The 13,309-nt window shown below is 48.0% G+C and overlaps 2 pseudogenes across 2 annotated transcripts; one reads left to right on the top strand and one right to left on the bottom strand.

Annotated features, from left to right (window-relative positions):
* Positions 1-8,368: 8,368 nt before the first annotated feature.
* Positions 8,369-8,834, top strand: LOC309840003 (ubiquitin-conjugating enzyme E2 D3-like; annotated as a pseudogene). Its single transcript has one exon. The product of its transcript is annotated as a ubiquitin-conjugating enzyme E2 D3-like (transcript).
* Positions 8,835-10,778: 1,944 nt separating this feature from the next.
* Positions 10,779-11,394, bottom strand: LOC309840002 (melanoma-associated antigen B4-like; annotated as a pseudogene). The gene has a single exon. The product of its transcript is annotated as a melanoma-associated antigen B4-like (transcript).
* Positions 11,395-13,309: the final 1,915 nt, after the last annotated feature.

Here is a 13,309-nt window from a genome sequence, read left to right as displayed (position 1 = left end):
ACCTTCAGCAGGGAGGTCCCACCCTGACTTGAAGAAGGCCGCTCTGCACGTTTCCTTGAGGGCACTGCTCTAGGAACCACTAGGCTCTTGTTCTTGGTCAGCCTGTCCCGAGAACCCAGGGTAAGAAGCGAGAGTGAGTGAGCCTCAGGCTACAGCCTGCCAGCCCTGCCTGTGGCTGACGGCGGTGACCACAGATCCTGGTAGGGTAGGCCCTCTCTGGGTTCCAAGGGTCCCTTTCGTTCACAAACAGGATTGTCACATCGACTCTTGGTAGGGCCGGGACCTCTTTCCTGTGCTGCTCTAAAGGTGACACCTCAGAGCTCCCTGGGGCCCACGAGAAGGAACTGAGTCATGGACACTGTCGGGGTGCACAGCGCTGACAGTTGTGTGGGGCCTGCTCTGTCCTAAACTCGTTGGTCCTCAACCATTCAGCGTCCTCATCTTGTCGACACCAAGGGTCTGGGACCCCTCCTGCTGCCCCTGGTGCGGCACCTTCAGACGAAGGATCTCGTCTCCCTTAGAAATGATACAAAGAAATGAGGAGCCTCCGCCTGACAACCATGCTCCGGGCCTTCAAGGGCTGAGCAGAGGCCTGGGCAGGACTCTTTATTATGCCTTTGATTCGGTGGAAGGGGGGTGTGCTACCTTCAGTCGTCAATCACAGTCCCCACTGGGTCTCCTGGGAGGATCTGGGGGCTCCTTTCTCTCTTGACTTGAGGACATTTCCTCACAGTACGGCCCACAGCTCCCTGAGACCGAACAGCGGAAGTGACGATGGCCTTACCTGGCCACAGCGCCCCTAGTCTCCAGAGGCTGAAAGCTGCAGCAGGCAGGCTGAGGCCCTATAACGTGTGGTCCTCCCTCACGGTCCCCATTTCTCACTCAGGGGAGGGTCTACGGTTCCTCCCTCTGCTGACCCATCACACCAAGATGCTGACTTCCCTGTGAGTTCCGAGTGGGGAACTGATGGGCACTTCTGCCTCACATCTGTGCCCGGGGGCGCCTCTAGGAACGACAATGGAAAGGGACTCTGCGCGGTCCCCGTTGGCACGGGGTGGACTTCCCCCCACAGTCCTCAGCATCTTCTCCGTGAGTCCTGGCAAATCCCGGAAATCCTCCCTCCGCTGATCTGAGTTCGCTTGCATTACATTAAGATTCTCACCTTCCTGAGATCCCCAAGATGAAAGAAAGGGTGAGCCACTGCCAGTCACCCCCGTCCATGCCCTCCCTGGGTTGGTAGCAGGGGCTGGACTCCGCGGGACCCCACTGTTGCGGCATCGTTGGCCTCTTTCGCCCTCACTCGGATGGCATCTACGCTCCTCCCTCAGCCCACCTGAGTCTTCTGGCCTCAGATCAAGGCCCACATCTGCCTGGGTCCCTGGGGCCCGAAGTGAGGGGTGACACATCAGGCTACCTCTACCTGGGGTGTCCCAGGGCTGAGGGGGGTGGGAGTTTGTGGGCCCCCACTGCTTTGGGTGGGTGTGCATCTACATCATCCCTCAGTGTCCTCACCCTGACGCACAGCAGGACTTGGACATCCTCTGTGTCTTGACTTGACGTCTATCCCCTCATACTAAGGCCCCCAACTCCCCGAGACCCGCTAGAAAGAAAATTTTCTTGTCTCTCTAGCTACAACTGTGTGTGGACTTGCAATGTTGACAGGCAGGAAGAGATTCTGTGGCCCTCACTATTGTGGTGTAGGTGGTCCCCTCAATTCTCAGGGTCCTCTCCTTGGTTCCTGGCATTACCTGGAAATCCTCTGGCTGCTCACCTGAGCCCATACTCCCATCAAGGAGGTTCCTCACCTCCCTGCCATGGTCCGGGAAAACGTGAGTGATATTCATCAGGTCACCATGCCTGAGTCTCCCTCCCAGGTCTGAGAGTAGGGATGAGATTCTATGTGGTTCACTTCTTTCTGGGTGGGGCTCCCTCACGTTCACTCGGTGTTACCACCTTGACTCTTGTTAGGAACCAGGCTTCTTCCCTATGTTGAATGAGGCCTCTCCCATTAAACCCAAACCCTGACGTCCCTGAGACCACCCTTGGAGGAACTGAGAGGGCAATTCAGCCTGAGAGCTCTAAACCTGGCTTCCCAAGGTGAAGGCAGAGGTGGCACTTTGTGGGGTCTCCTCTGTTCTGGGGGAGTCGGTTGTCTCATTCCTCACATAGAATTTGTGCCTTGACATCGATCATGGCCTGGGACTCCCCTTCTTCTGCTGAACCGGGAAGCCAGCCCTTAAAGCAAGGCCCTCATCTCCCTCAGACCCCACAGGCAGAAGTTAGGGGGCACCTGAGCCTGCCAGCTCTGCCCTGGGCCTCCCGGGGCTAACGGCAGGGGCGGCATGAGATGCAGCTCTCTCCACTGTGTATGGAGCAGTCTCCATTTCCTCACTCAGGATCTTCACCTTGACTCTGCACCCTGCCTGGGACTTTGCCCTCTGCTGACATGAGCCCATGACCGTCAGAAAAGGTCCTCATCTTCCTGGGACCTGAGCTTACAGTCAGAGTGAGCCTCATTCTGCCAAAGCTGATCTGGGGCTCGGCTACGCCTGGTAACAGCAAGGGTGGGACTCTCCGACCCCACTGTTCTGGAGTTGGTGGCTCCCTCAGTCCTCATTCAGGACTCTGGCGTCCAGTCCGGGTAGGGTTTGGGATTCCTCCCTCCACTGACCCGAATCTACATGCCTCAGACCGCAGCTCTCACCTCCTTGAGTAGCTAGAAGAGAAGTCGGGGGCTCCACATCCCGGCTACCTTATCTGGGGACTCCCAGGTCTGAGAGCAGGGCTGCTGATTTGTGCAGTTCCCTGTTTTCACGAGAGGTCTGCTTACTAACACTGATGGTCCTACCTCTGCTTCTTTTAGGGCCAAGTCTCCTCCCTAAGCCTAATGGGGTTGCCTTATCTATCTATCCATCCATCCATCCATCCATCCATCCATCCAACTACCTCTTGTTTTACATTTCACACCCTTTACGCATTTACTTCGTAACTGGTAGTTTGTATCTCTTAATTGTCCTCACCTAATTTCTCTCCTCCCCCCAACCACGTTTGTTCTCTGTATCTATAACTGTTTCTGTTCTGTTGTTTGTTCATTTGTTTTGTGTTTCAGCTTCCACGTGTAAGTGAAATCATACAGTATTTGTTTTTCTCTGTCTGACTTATTTCACTTAGAGTACAGAACACCCTCTTGGTCCACGCCCCCGCCCTTTCTTTTTGGCCGCACCATGTGGCATGTGGGATCTTAGTTCCCCCACCAGGGATCGAACATGCACCCCCTGCAGTGGAAGCGAGGAGTCTTAACCACTGGACCGCCAGGGAAGTCCTGCCCCCTTTCCATAAAGGCCTTTCTCTACCCGAACGTCCCCTAGCCCCCAACCCCACTTCCCACCCCAGGCAGAAATGAGGGGTTCTCTCAGCCTGAATTACTCTAGAGCATCGCACGAGTGAAGGCGGGAGGGGGCCCCGTGCAGTCACGCCTTTCGGAAGGAGGGACCCTTGTCAGCTCTGAAGGTCCCACTTTTCACCTGCTGGGGACAAGACTACACCGTTTGCCTAAGAAGCCGGCCCCTCTAGACAAAGGCCCTCCACTCTCTGAGGCCCTCCAGACGGCAACTCCTCTGGCATATACGTCAGATCAGGGTCCCACGCTGCTGATGGCAGGCAGGGGCGGGAGGCGTGGTGTCACCTCTGTTAAGTGGGGAGAGGGGAGGGAAGGTCCCTTCAGGCTACATTCAGGTCCTCACCGTGGCTCCGGACGAGTCCTGAAAACCCACGCTGGGGCGAACAAACGCCGCGGCTCCCGGTCGGGCTCCTCGCTTCCGAAGCGGAAGTCGGGGGGAGCCGCATCCGGCGCTGCGTGGGGTCTCCGAGGGCTGACGGCAGGGGCGGGACTCTGCGGGAACGCCCACTGTTCAGGGGTCAGTGGTCCCTGCGTCCTGCTGGTGCCGTCTATCAGAGCCCGGGACCCCTCCCTCTATGGTTCCGTGTCCTCCAGCCTCCGAACCAAGCCCTCACCTCCCCGAGGCCCTAGTAGGGGGAAGTCAGGGCACTGCTCCGACCATCTCTGCCTGACAAGACGGGCGCCACCTTGTGAGCCTCCCTCCTTGGGGGAGAGACCCCCTCATTAGCACTGAGGGTCCTCATCTTGACTCTGGTTATGGCCAAGACGTCCCCCTCTGCAGAACTGGAGTCTGATCCTGCTAGATGAGGCCCTTCCCTCCCTGAGATCACTCGGGTGGAATGAGGGGATGACTCAGCAGTAGCTCTTCTGGGTCTCCCAGGGCTAAGAACTGTACAGAATTCTATTTGGCCCCCTCTGCTTTTGGGGGTCCCCTCATAACACTCAGCATCGTCACATGAATTCTTGTTAGGGCTCAGGTCTCTGTCTCTCTCTCTGCAAAACTGAGGCCAACCCCATTAGACAGAGACCCTCACCTCACTGAGACTTTCCAGGCTGAAATCAACCTGACATCTATGGCCAGAGCTTCCCGGGGATGACAGCATCAGAGATTTTTCCGGGGCCTCCTTTTATGCTGTGCGTGCTACCCTTAGTCCACATTCAGATCCTCACCTAGACACATGATCAATCCTGTAACTCCACTCTCTGCTTTCCTGAAGCTGCTTGTCTTACATCAAGGTCCTACTCTCCTAAGAATTCCAAGTTAAAAGTCAGGGTGATCCTCATATGACCACAGTGAATTAACTGACTCATGATCAGCCTCAGGCTGGGAGGAGTGGAATGGCGCGAGCTCTGGACAAATTCAGACCAGAGGTCCAGTCCCAGCCATGTGACCTGTTAGCTGTGTGAACTCAGGTCCATCACCAAGCTCTGTGAGCCTCAGGTGAAGTGGCTTTGTTAAGCCCTATTTTGCAGGGCTAGTGGCATGCAGGTAATGTATGTAAAACACCTGGCACAGCGCCTGGACCACATTGAGACTTTACACAATGTCTGTTTTTACCATGATTATGATTATTTTGGCTGCAGACGATACCACCCACCCTGAAGGAATTTTTAAATCCAGGAGATATCAGAATATGTGGCATTCTAGGACATGGAACACCAAATCAGTCCAAAGTGCTGTTTACAAAGAATCTTTAATTTCCCCAATAAATCAAATATGAAAATTACATTTTCCTTCCAACTGAATGAAATTCAAATATTCTAGAATTTGCTTCCAAGACTAACTCTTTCTTCCTTCCAAGCTGCCCTTTCATCTAAACAACCCCTATCGTCATTAATTTTACCGTCACCGAAAATGTACACCTCTCGTAGACTTTGCGGAATTACAACCAAAAAAAAAAAAAAACTGAATGCGAATGCCCTTTTAATAGAATGGGCTCTGACTCCTTGTCCCCCAGCAAAGAGTATCAGCCCACTGGCTTCTGAGTTTCCAGTTGCAGACTACTGTCACCTTTATTTCAAAGACACTCCTTGGAGATGATGTGCATAAAACACCTAGGTTGTGCACTGTGTTCACCTGCACTGGGACAGGAGCACGGGGCATGTTCCATCCCTGCCCTGGGTGGAGATTTCTCTCTGGTTTACTCATGATTTCAAAGTAACTGTTAAGGGCAGTTTTCCATTCCAGGCTTAAGTCTCTCAACTCTGAGACCCACCATCTGAGGGTCTGACCCCTGTTCAGTGTTTCCACAGCCTCACTGGCTGGCTCACCATATGGCCTAACTTAAAATTATCTCCCACTGCAGGACTTTTATATTGTCCTAAAGTCTCAAAGTGCCTTGCATCAGGACATTTACACTAGACTCCTCATGAGGAACCCCTCAACCCCCACTTCTTACCCCTGATTTTTATTGGGCCTTTAGATCTTCGTTCACCAGCTGCTTTCTATGAATGCTGCTCTTAGACTCTAGAATTCTACAGGCAGGGGTTGGGTCTATGTTTCTTAGCATCCCCAGTACCATCCAAAAGCCTTCTGAAGAGCAGACGCTAAATTGGTATTTGAACAATTAAAGATCAGGGCTTCCCTGGTGGCACAGTGGTTAAGAATCCGCCTGCCAATGCAGGGGACACGGGTTCGAGCCCTGGTCCGGGAAGATCCCACATACCGCGGAGCAACTAAGCCCGTGCGCCACAGCTACTGAGCCTGTGCTCTAGAGCCCGCGAGCCACAACTGCTGAAGCCCACGTGCCACAATTACTGAAGCCCACGTGCCTAGAGCCCGTGCTCTGCAACGAGAAGCCACCGCAGTGAGGAGCCCACGCACCACAATGAAGAGTAGACCCACTCGCCGCAACTAAAGAAAGCCCTTGCAGCAACCAAGACCCAACGCAGCTAAAAATTAATAAATTAAAAAAAAAGAGCACGTGTGCAAGAAGGCAAAATACTGTGATTTCACTTCTCCCACATTCTTAAATAAGCTAACCGAATCCAGGTATATATACTTCAATTTTACAAAGAAAGACTAAAAGGAATAAAACAAACCAAGAAGTGAATACCTCTTCAGTTTTTTTTTCTGTATCTCATGATCACACAGACTTTACTGTGGAATAATTTCCTTTTTCACAAAAAATCCATATTCCAATGTTCCGAATGACAAGAAATGATTCGAGGATTTCCAGTTTGTGTTACATAATACCAAAATTCTTATTTCTCAACCTGATAAGCTGCACTAAATGTGTGAGTCATGTCATTAATAAACTTAGACTCTGAAGCTAAACACATCTTTAATTGAAAGGAACAACATTTAAAAATAGAAAAAAGAAAAATCTCCGATTTGTGCATATTGTCTAGGAACACAAATATATGTTGTGTTCCCATGAGCCCCACCTTGGCCCTCCACTAGTTGGAAGACTGACTGCTTTCTTTAAATACAATGTGAAGTATCCGCTCAGCCTTCACTAGGGACCGGAGGAGCTTTGGGACATGCCCTGGAACACCCACTGGCCAGCGTAGCAGTATGAGCCCTGGCTGCAGCTCTGGCTCAGGCTCTCTCTTCCTCATCTCTCAAAGCCTCTTCATACCAGGATGGGAAGGCACTGGGCTTGGTATCACTGACATTAGCCCCAAACTCACACATTCTTTTATATACCTATATCCATAACTATCCTGGAAGCACCCCATACTAGTTTACAAAGATCATGCTCATTCTTTTTTATAGCTACATAGTATAGTGCTCCACTCTGTGAATATACCATGTTTTTATCAATTAATATATTCACGGACATTGCAGTATTTTTACATTGTTGTGGATGTGCCTTCGCGGTTAATTTCTGAAAAATTGGAGTTACTGGCTCAAATGTAAATGCATATTTCCTTTTGTTGTATCGCCAAATTCTGTTTATGTTCTAATCTCATTCTTTGACGTGTAGCTGTCCAGCTACACGTCAAAGAATGAGATTAGAACATTCTCTAACATTACATACAAAAATATACTCAAAACCAATTGAAGACCTAAATATACGAGTGGAAACCATAATGCTCCTAGAAGATAACATGGGTGGAACACTCTTTGACATAAATCATAGCAATATTTTTTTAGATCTGTCTCCTAAAGCAAAGGAAATAAAAGCAGAAGCAAACAAATGGAATATAATTAAAGTTAAAAGCTTTTGCACAGCAAAGGAAACCACTGACAAAATGAAAAGACAACCTGTGGAATGGGAGAAAATATTTGAAAATGATATGCTCAATAAGGGGTTAACATCCAAAATATATAAACAGCTCATATAACTCAACAGTTAAAAAAAACCCCAAATAACCCAATCGAAAAAATGGGCAGAAGACCTAAATAGACATTTTTCCAAAGAAGACATACAGGTGGCCAACAGGCAAATGAAAAGATGGTCAACATCATTAATCATCAGATAGATGCAAATTAAAACTACCATGAGGTATTACCTCACACCTATCAGAATGGCCATCATCAAAAAGAACAGAAATAACAAATGCTGGCAAGCACGTGGAGATCTGTACACTGTTGGTGGGAATGTAAATAGGTGTAGCCACTGTGGAAAACAGTATGGAGGTTCCTCCAGAAACTAAAAATAGAGCTACCATATGACCCAGCAATTCCACTCCTGGGTATGTATCCAAAAGAAACAAACAAACAAACAAAAAACAACAACCCCACCCCCTCACTAAGTTGGATGGTCTCCTTCAGGTTCTCGATGGTTCTCTAAGCCTGAGGGTTTCCACCGCTCATCTACCCTTCCCCCCAGCTTCGTCTACATGCCTCTGACCCCACCCTCCCAGTCCAACCTCTCTGTTTAGTAAGAAGGTGCCTGTGTCTGGCAGAGCCAGGATAGGATGAAAAGACAGTCCTACCCAGACGCCCGGATAATCAAGAGTTTTGACCGGATCTTTGAGCACACACCAGGACTGTGAGGGGCCAGAGGAAAAGCACAGACTATGGTGCTGAAAGGGATTAATAAGGAACTTAGTGATTTGGCCCGTGACCCTCCAGCACACTGCTCTGCAGGTCCAGCTGGGGATAATATGTTTCACTGGCAAGCCACAATTATGGAAGCTAATGAAAACCCATATCAAGGTGGTGTATTCCATTTGACAATTCATTTTCCTACAGACTACCCCTTCAAACTACCTAAGGTTGCATTTGCAACAAGAATTTATCATTCAGACATTAACACTAATGGCAGCATTTGTCTCAATATTCTAAGATCACAGTGGTCTCCTCCTTTAATCGTTTCTAACGTTCTTTCATTCATTTGTTCACTGCTATATGATCCAAACCCAGATGACCCCCCTAGTGCCATAGACTGCATGGATCTATAAAACAGAGAGAGAGAAGTACAAAAGAATTTCTCAGGAACGGACTCAGAAGTATGCCAGGTATGCTACCTTAAAGTCAGAATAACCTGCATTATAGCCAGAATAAACTTTAAATTACTGTTAAAAAAGGAAAAAAACACTAATTCGAAAAGATGCACGCACCCCAATGTTCATAGCAACATTACTGACAATTGCCAAGATGTATATACCATATCTTCTTTATACAGACACACGCGTGCGCGCGCGCACACACACACACACACACACACACACACACACAATGGAATACTAGTCAGCCACAAAAAAAGAACGAACTTTTGCCATTTTGCAACAACATGGATGGAGTTGGAGGGTATTATGCTAAGTGAAATAAGAGATAGAGGAAGAAAAACGCTGTATGATACCACTTATATGGAGAATTTCAAAAATAAAGCAAACTAGGGAAATATGACAGACTCACAGATATAGAGAACAAACTAGTGGTTACCAGTGGGAAGAGGGAAAGGGGAGGGGCAGGGGAAGGATAGGGGATTAAGAAATACAAAATACTATGTATAAAATAAATAAGCGGGTTTCCCTGGTGGCGCAGTGGTTGAGAGTCCGCCTGCCGATGCAGGGGACACGGGATCGTGCCCCGGTCCGGGAAGATCCCACATGCCGCGGAGCGGCTGGGCCCGTGAGCCATGGCCACCGAGCCTGCGCGTCTGGAGCCTGTGCTCCGCAACGGGAGAGGCCACAACAGTGAGAGGCCGGCGTGCCGCAAAAAAATAAAAATAAAATAAAAATAAAAATAAATAAGCTACAAAGATATATTGCACAACAAACGGTATATAGCCAATATTTTATAATAACTGTAAATGGAATATAACCTTTAAAAATTGTGAATCACTCTGTTGTGTACATGAAACTTATAAAATATTATACATCAACTATACCTCAATTAAAAAAGATCTACTCTCTTAACAACTTTCAAATATACAATACAGTATTATTAACTATAGTCGCCATGCTGTACATTACAGCCCCAGGACTTCTTTATTTTGTAAATGGTTTGTACCGTTTGGCCATTTACACCCATTTCATCCATCCTCCACCCCACACCTGTGGCAGCCACCAATCTGTTCTCTGGGTGTTTTTTTTTTTAAATTTCCACATATAAGTGAGATCATATAGTATTTGTCTTTGTCTGTCCCTCTGTGTTATTGCAAATGGCAGGATTTCCTTTTTTTTTTTTAAAATGGCTGAATAATATCCGAGGGAGAGTGAGAGTATGACTGTGTGTGTGAGTGTGTGTGTATCACATTTTCTTTATCCATTCATCCATCAATGAACACTTACGTTGTTTTCATGTCTTGGTTATGGTAAATAAATGAATATGGGGGGGTGCAGGTATCTTTTCAAAAAAGTTGTTGTTCTCTTTTCCTTCAGATAAATTTCCAGGAGTGGAATTGCTCGATCGCACGGTAGTTCTATTTTCAATATTTTGATGAACCTCTATACTGTTTTCCATAGTGGCTGCATCAATTTACAGTCCCATAAACTCATATTTTCTTGAATAATTTAAGCACATCCTAAATGCAAAACGTATATATCTTTTCCTGACTTTAAACGGTGTATATCTTTTAAATTTTGGAAAAGAAAGACTGAATGGAGTACGCCAAACCCATAGGTGAACAATTTTAATTTGTTTTCTCTATCTTCTTATCCTATTTTACTGGGGAGTTCTTTTACATTACCAAGGATATCCCTATTCCAATTCCATGCAGTCTTGCTCTGGATCACATCGATGATTTAAAAATTTTCAATTTGTATTTCAAAAAACAAAATTCTTACTTCTAAATCTGATAAAGAACAATAAGTGTGTGCCCATGTCATTCATAAGCTTGTTCTGAATCTAAATAAACTTTCTTTTGAAAAGAAGATCACTTGAAAATTACCAAAAAAATAAGCCAACAGGAATTTATGCATATCAGGAACACTGGTTAACAGGCTTTTCCAACCACAAAGTGAAGAATCGGCCTCTACCTCACTAGGGGTGACAGGAGCGACTGGATGTGGCCCTGGAATGTGCACTGGCCATGGCAGTAGTGCCAGCCCTGGCTGCAGCCCTGGCTCGGGCTCTCTCTCCCTCATCTCTCAAAGCCTCTTCATACTAGGATGGGAAGGCACTGGGGACCCTATCATCGACCTTGGCCAAAAACTCCAGGACTTTCATTTTGCTGGTTTCAGCTTGGGCTCTTGATCGCTGTCACACATTTGATGATACACCAGGTATTTTCCTGCACCAAATCTTCTGTGATAAGCTTCCTGGGCTCCACCAAGATGAAGTGCCTCTTTCCATCAAAAACACCCAAAACATTCAGGAATTCCCAGATCTCCTCCTCAGAGGCGCGGTCGCCATGCAAGAAGATCACACCGAGGACAGGCATCAGGGGCCCATTCTTCCGAAACCGCCCGCCACTGCTCCGAAGCCCATCATCGGTGAGATCTAGCTTGCTGACAAGGGCATAGGAATCACCACTCGGCTTGACTTCCTTCAAGTCAAGGCCGCAGACCAGTTCCATGTGCTCAGTGGCTCTCCTTAGGATCTCAGGGAATTGTTTCCTGTACATTTTGTTGACAACCTTCAGCATGTCTACCTTCATGATGGGCTCTTTTATATTTCTGCAGTAGGAATTGCATCAACATCCCTGCCTTCATGGTTAGAAGGTCCTTCCGTAAGCTCTCAGTGGAGGCTGAGGCTTTAGAGCCACGTGCACTTTCTCATCTTGGCTCTTGACATCTTTTTCGGACATTGTGCATGAAATAGCTGAGAAGTAACGATGGTGGATGTGGATCTCTGAGGCTCCTAGGAATGCCAGCCACCGGGGAGTCCAAGGAAACATCCCCAAAACAGGAGAGGAAGAGAAGGGGGACTCTTCCCTGCTCAGTGGTTTGAGCACCCTGGAGATCCTGGGTCTCACCCCGGGCATGCTGGCATTTCTCACGAGCACTGAGTTTACTCTTGTGACCCTAGGGAATGATGAGTGTGATCAGGAACAGCAGGCGGGAGTGTGGGTGATGCCCGCACTTGGAGGAGGGAGGAGGAGGGGGAATGAGATGATGTGAGGACCTTCAGCAGGGAGATTCCACGTAAGCTTTAACCAAGTCCATCTCTGCAGGTTTCCTTGAGGGCACTGCCCTAGGACTCTGCAGGGCTCTTGTTCTCCTGGTCAACCTGTCCCTGAGAACCCAGTGGAGAAACGGTGAGCCTTAGGCTGCAGCCTGCCTGCCCTGTGTTTTACTGACTAGGGTGACAGCATGGTTGATAGTGGGGCCACTTGTGTTTTTCAGTGTAGGGGGTCTTCTATGTTTAGCTTCAGGATTATCATGACAGCTCTTGGCAAGGCCTGGAAACTCCCCTCTCTGTTACTCTAAAGGTGACACCCCAAAGCTCTCCGGGACCCACAAGAAGGAAGTGAGAGGGGCACCTCAGCCCACCACTCTTATCAGGGGGAACCCAGTAGTTAAAGCTCTGTGGGTACCTCTCTGTCCTGAGCTTGTTAGATCCTAAGTCATCATTTGGAGTCCTCACTTGGATACCGCACAGGGTCATGGACTCTTCCTTTTGCTGACTGAGGGCTGGACCTTCAGACCAAGGATCTCACCTCCTTCCAGAACTCATAAAAAATAGGATGGGGATCCATGAAAGAAATAATTGATAAGCTAGATTTCATTCCCTTAAACTTCTAATCTGCAAAAATACACCATCAAGAGAACAAGAAGATGAGCTACAGTCTCAGAGGAAATATTTGCAAAAGACAGATCTGATGAAGGCTTTTATCCAAAATATACAAAGAACTCTTAAAATTCAATAAGAAGGAAACTAACAACCCGATTTAAAAAATGGACAAAAGATATGAACAGATACCTCACTAAGGAAGATATACAGATGGCAAACAAGCATATAAAAAGATGCTCACCATCATGTACCATTAGGGAACTGCAAATTAAAATTACAACCAGAAACCACTACGTGCCAAAATCCAGAGGACTGACAGCACCAAATGCTGGTGAGGATGGGATTCAACAAGAACGCTTTCATTGTTGGTGGTGATGCAAATGGTATAGCCACTTTGGAAGCCAGTTTGCAAGCTTCTCAGTAAACTAAACATATTCTATACTGTTGGTGGGAATGTAAATTGGTCCAGCCACTATGGGAAACAGTATGGAGGCTCCTCAAAAAATCAAAAATAGGGCTTCCCTGGTGGTGCAGTGGTTGAGAGTCCGCCTGCCGATGCGGGGGTCGTGGCTTCGTGCCCGGGTCCGGGAGGATCCCATGTGCCGCGGAGCGGCTGGGCCCGTGAGCCATGGCCGCTGAGCCTGCGCGTCCGGAGCCTGTGCTCCGCAGCGGGAGAGGCCGCAGCAGTGAGAGGCCCGCGTACCGCAAAAAAAAAAAAAAAAAAAAAATCAAAAATAACATATGATATTATCGGCAATCCCACTACTATCCAAAGGAATTGAAATCAGGACCTTGAAGAGATATCTGCATTCCCATGTTCATCGCAGCATTATTCCTAA

The sequence above is a fragment of the Grampus griseus genome (assembly GCF_964374135.1).
Source record: "Grampus griseus genome assembly, chromosome: X".
NCBI lineage: Eukaryota > Metazoa > Chordata > Mammalia > Artiodactyla > Delphinidae > Grampus > Grampus griseus.
The sequence above is the reverse complement of the archived record's forward strand: the minus strand, read 5'-3'. Positions and strand labels throughout refer to the sequence as shown.